We start from the raw sequence: 5,877 nt of genomic DNA on the forward strand, positions 1-5,877 counted from the left end.
AGTCTCTTGCCTCTTTGGCCGGTCCAGACTTTTTTCCGGACTCCCTCCCGGCTAGCCGTGGTGCACTAACCCCCTGCAGGCTGCGTTCACACTGCCAAACCAAGTCCTCTCCCTGTGCTCAGGCCGAAGCCCGATCCTCAGCTGCCAGCCTCGCCTGCCCTGGCTGGTGAGCAGACAAGCCTCAGGCTGGTGCATGCTGGTGACGACCGATCCTCTGTGCGGAAATCTCTCTGCTTTTCCCTCTGCACGCCTGTTGCTGTGCTCTCCTCCGCGGCTCTGAAGCTCCCCCCTCCGCCACCCGCAGTCTCTGCCCGCGAAGGGTCTTCCTAGTGTATGGAATCCTTTCCTCCTTCACGGCTCCATCCTACTGCTGCCAGTCCCATCCCTATTCTTTTGTCTCTGTTTATTCTTTTTTCTTTTGCCCTACCCAGGTACGTGGGGAGTTTCTTGCCTTTTGTGAGGTCTGAGGTCTTCTGCCAGCGTTCAGTAGGTGTTCTATAGGAGCAGTTCCACATGTAGATGTATTTGTGATGTATCTGTGTGGAGGAAGGTGATCTCAGCGTCTTACTCTTCTGCCATCTTCCCACACTGAGATTTTTAAATCGAACAATTGTTTTTTGATGTCAAAGTGTGTTTTGCTTTGTTGTGTATTTTGTTTTTTAAAGTATGTAGCCATTTTTTCCTTTTTTTTTTCGGAACGTGGGCCTCTCACCGCTGTGGCCTCTCCCGTTGCGGGGCACAAGCTCCGGACACGCAGGCTCAGCAGCCATGGCTCACAGGCCCAGCCGCTCCGCAGAATGTGGGATCCTCCCAGACAGGGGCACGAACCCATGTCCCTTGCATTGGCAGGCAGACTCTCAACCACTGCGCCAACAGGGAAGTCCCATTTTTTCCTTTTCTGTTCAACCGCAGTTGTCTTATTCACTTTTAAAAGTTGCCAAAGGGCTTCCGGAAATATGGTGGAATGGTAAGATGGGGAGATCACCTTCCTCCCCACAGATACACCAGAAATACATCTACACGTGGAGCAACTCCTACAGAACACCTACTGAACGCTGGCAGAAGACCTCAGACCTCCCAAAAGGCAAGAAACCCCCCACGTACCTGGGTAGGGCAAAAGAAAAAAGAATAAACAGAGACAAAAGGATAGGGACGGGACCTGCACCAGTGGGAGGGAGCTGTGAAGGAGGAAAGGGTTCCACACACTAGGAAGCCCCTTTGCGGGCAGAGACTGCGGGTGGCGGAGGGGGAACCTTCAGAGCAACGGAGGAGAGCACAGCCACAGGGGTGCGGGGGGCAAAGTGGAGAGATTCCCACACAGAAGATCGGTGCCGACTGGCACTCACCAGCCCGAGAAGTTTGTCTTCTCCCCCATCGGGGCGGGTGGGGCTGGGAGCTGAGGCTCGGGCTTTGGTCGGAGCGCAGGGAGAGGACTGGGTTTGGCTGCGTGAACACAGCCTGCAGGCATTTACTGCGCCACGGCTGGCCTGGAGGGAGTCTGGGGAAAAGTCTGGAGCTGCCGAAGAGGCAAGAGACTTTTTCTTCCCTCTTTGTTTCCTGGTGCGCGAGGAGAGGGGATTAAGCGTGCTGCTTAAAGGAGCTCCAGAGACGGGCACGAGTCGCGGATGAAAGCGCAGAACCCAGAGATGGGCATGAGACGCTAAGGCTGTTGCTGCTGCCACCAAGAAGCCTGTGTGTGAGCACAGGTCACTACCCACACCCCGCTTCCGGGGAGCCTGTGCAGCCCGCCACTGCCAGGTTCCCGGGATCCAGGGACAACTTCCCCGGGAGAACGCACGGTGAGCCTCAGGCTGGTGCAAAGTCACACCGGCCTGTGGCGCCGCAGGCTCGCCCCGCACTCCGTGCCCCTCCCTCCCCCCGGCCTGAGAGAGCCAGAGCTCCCGAATCACCGCCTCCTTTAACCCCGTCCTGTCTGAGTGAAGAACAGACGCCCTCCAGCGACCTACACGTAGAGGCGGGGCCAAATCCAAACCTGAGCCCCTGGGAGCTGTGAGAACAAAGAAGAGAAAGGGAAATCTCTCCCAGCAGCCTCAGAAGCAGTGGATTAAAGCTCCACAATCAACTTGATGTACCCCGCATCTGTGGAATACATGAATAGACAACGAATCATCCCAAATTGAGGAGGTGGACTTTGAGAGCAAGATTTATCATTTTTTCCCCGTTACCTCTTTTTGTGAGTGTGTATGTGTATGCTTCTCTGTGAGATTTTGCCTGTATAGCTTTGCTCCCACCATTTGTCCTAGGGTTTTATCCGTCTGTTTTTTTTTAATTTTTTTCTTAATACTTTTTAATAACTTTATTTTATTTTACTTTATCTTCATTCTTTGTTTCCTTCCTTCCCTCCTTTAGACAACCAATCATCCCAAATTCAGGAGGTGGACTTTGAGAGCATGATTTATGATTTTTTCCACTTTTCCTCTTTTTGTGAGTTTGTATGTGTATGCTTCTGTGTGAGATTTTGTCTGTATAGCTTTGCTTCCACCATTTGTCCTAGGGTTCTATCTGTCCGTTTTTTTCTCTCTTAATAATTATTTTTTTTATTTTAATAATTTTATTATATTTTATCTTATTTTATTTCATTTTACTTTATCTTCTTTCTTTCTTTCTTCCTTCCTTCCTCCCTCCCTCCCTCCCTTCTTTCTTTGTACTGCTACTAATTCTTTCTTTCTAATTTTTCTCCCTTTTCTTGTGAGCCGTGTGGATGAAAGGCTCTTGGTGCTGCAGCCAGGAGGCAGTGCTGTGCCTCTGAGGTGGGAGAGCCAACTTCAGGACACTGGTCCACAAGAGACCTCTCAGCACTACATAATATCAAATGGCAAAAATCTCCCAGAGATCTCCATCTGAACACCAGCACCCAGCTTCACTCAACGACTACCAAGCTACAGTGCTGGACATTCTATGCCAAACAACTAGCAAGACAGGAACACAACCCCACGCATTAGCACAGAGGCTGCCTTAAATAATAATGAGCCCACAGACACCCCAAAACACACCACCAGATGTGGACCTGCCCACCAGAAAGACAAGATCCAGCCTCATCCACCAGAACACAGGCACTAGTCCCCATACAACCATACAACCAAGCAATTCCACTCAGGTAGTTACCTGAGAGAAATGAAAACATATATGTTCACACACAGACTTGCACATGAACAGTCATAGCAGCATGATTCATAATAGCCAATGAGTAGAAACAATCATAATTACCACTATTACTACAATAATATATGGACCTGTTGCTTAAGGGAGAGGCCAGGGCTCTAGATATAAAACTGAGCATCACTAACATACAGATGGTATAAAAGCCATGATCTGGTCTGGATCATCTAGGGGGAAAGTACAGATGGCAAACAGTAAAGGACCCATATTAGAGCTCTGAGGCATTCCAACAGTTAGAAATTGAGCAGAGGAAGAAAAAAAGAGATAGAGGAAGAGAGGATAATAGGGAGTATGGTCTCTTGTGTCTTGGAAGCTATCAGAGGGAAAGTTTCAAGGAGGGAAGAGTCAGCCATATCTAATCTGCTGAGAGGCCAAGTAAGATAAGCAGTATTTTCCAAAAATTGCCATCGTTGGTAACTTGAACAAATGCAGCTTTAGTGGAGATATGAAAACAGAAGACTGATGTAAGTTTGTTAAAAATTGAATTAGAGGTGAAGAAGTAGAGAAAATAAGTATGGACAATTCCTACACGGTGTTTAGATCTAAATGGGAGTAGAAAAACGAGGTGGTAGCTGAAAGATGATATGGGGTCAAGAATTTTTTTCCTAGATAAAGATAGGATATAATAATAGCATAGATCTGTATGACAGATGAACGATCCAGTAGACAGGCAGAGATTGGCAATGCAAGAGCAGAGAGAGAATATAAACAACAGAATGCTGGAGAGAGTAAGGGAATGGCATCCAGAGCACAAGTAATACTGTTTACAATTGTATAAGGACACTTTTTTCCCACTGTAAAAGAGATAAAGCAGGAAAGACAGGTCAAGTACAACTAAGTTTATAGATCTGGTAGTGGAACTATGAGGGAGTTCTCTCTCATGGTTTCTACTTTCTCAATGCTCAAAAGAAATACAGAACCTAGGGTGTAGGAGGTTTAAGAAGGGAAGATAAGGTACAATATGCATTACCCCGTCTTGTCTTCCTAAGTTCAGAATCTATTAAGAAAAGCCACACAATAATGATAGATGATGATCAAAACATCACCTTTATTACTGATAAAGCTAATTGGAATATGTCCCTTTTTAGATCTGTAGCATATGGGCTTAGTAACACTTTGTCCCTTCAGTTGACAGTTTTACTCACTCAGCTACAGGCCTCACCTGCTTCCATATGGGGAAGCACAAAATGTGTGCATCCTTTAGACAAGCTTACTTCTAAAAGGAGGAGAAAACTGAGAAGGGACTAGATAAGTACGCTTGCTTTTTCTCTAAAACTAACAAATGAGGAGGAGGAGTGCTGAGGGGCGGATAGGACTAGAAATGTTCCTCCCATGCTTTCCTTCTTAGGGATTGAAATGGAATTTCATCTTCACTTTGGAAACATGAAGTATGGGACTTACGCATCTCCTACAGTAGTACAAGATGATCATCTAAGTCTGTAATTCGCAAACTTTTGGGTCTCAGAACTCTTCAAAATTATTAAGAGCTTTTGTATATGTTGGTCATATCTATTGATATTTACTACATTAGATTAAAACAGAAAATTTTAACACATCAGAGTATATGAAAACACATTCCATTATCCATTGGAGCAATGATACCATCATACTTAATTTAGTCTCTGGAAAGATCTTTCCAGAGGATGAGAGTAAAAAGGGAAAATAATACCTTAATATTTATTATTTTGAAAAGTTTTGATTTTGTGAACCACTTATAAAAGTCTCAGGAACCAACCCCACCTCCAGAGGTCCCTGCACCACAACTTAAGAACAGGTGATATATGAGAATGGAATAGTAGATGTATTTGAGAAACATAACAGAATTGCTAAGTAGAGTTTAGTGCCTAGTTTTAGCCATTAATTTAAAGAGAAACCAATGAATTCCATTTCTGGCCAAGATGAAGAAACAAGGACCAATTCACCCTCCTGCCTTAAACAACCATTAGCCAGACAAAATGCATGAAACAGTGGTTTTCAAGACACTAGATATCAGGCAACAAAGGACAGTGATCTCTAAGTGATAGGAAACAACTGAGGTCAGCCTTATGACAGCCTGACTACCCAAGCTTACTGCCTTGGGAGAGTTTCCAGCTATACTACAGGGTAGGGAAGTAAGGCGGGGCCCAGAGGAAGCTCAGAGTTGAAGAGACGGGGCTGGGAGTTAGGGTAGACGGAGGCAGATAGAGTTTATAGGACAGAGCACCAAAGAGGAGAAGTACACAGACAGAGAACTCCAGAGATCCGCAGAGCGCTCCTCTCAAATATTCAGCAGCACTGATCAATGCAGGATGTAGAAGGAAGTAAGCCAAAAGCCATTGTTCTGCAATGAACAATAGGGAAAAACCAGGAAGTTTGTAGAGAAGTACTGCCTAATGGCATGATCTTCAGAAGAGCTAGAGTCTTTAGGGAATGGAGAAGAAATTATAGTTTGGAAGTGGCACTGGGGACAAAGGAGGTATGTATTGGGATGGCCAAAAAGTTCGTACAGGTTTTTGTAAGATCTTGTAGAAGAAGCCAAACAAACTTTTTGGCCAAGCCAATACATACATACATATATATACATACACACACACACACACACACACACACACACACACACCCTATTACATGGTTCTGGGAGATAAGAGATAAGATGTTAATCCATTATTATAGCAACTTTTGATTTTTTTAAAATACAATGCTGATGAGCACTAGACA

The sequence above is a fragment of the Delphinapterus leucas genome, chromosome 17 (genome assembly GCF_059928025.1).
Source record: "Delphinapterus leucas isolate spDelLeu-1000000601 "Yukka" chromosome 17, BTC_Dleu_Yukka2, whole genome shotgun sequence".
Classification (NCBI taxonomy): Eukaryota; Metazoa; Chordata; class Mammalia; order Artiodactyla; family Monodontidae; genus Delphinapterus; species Delphinapterus leucas.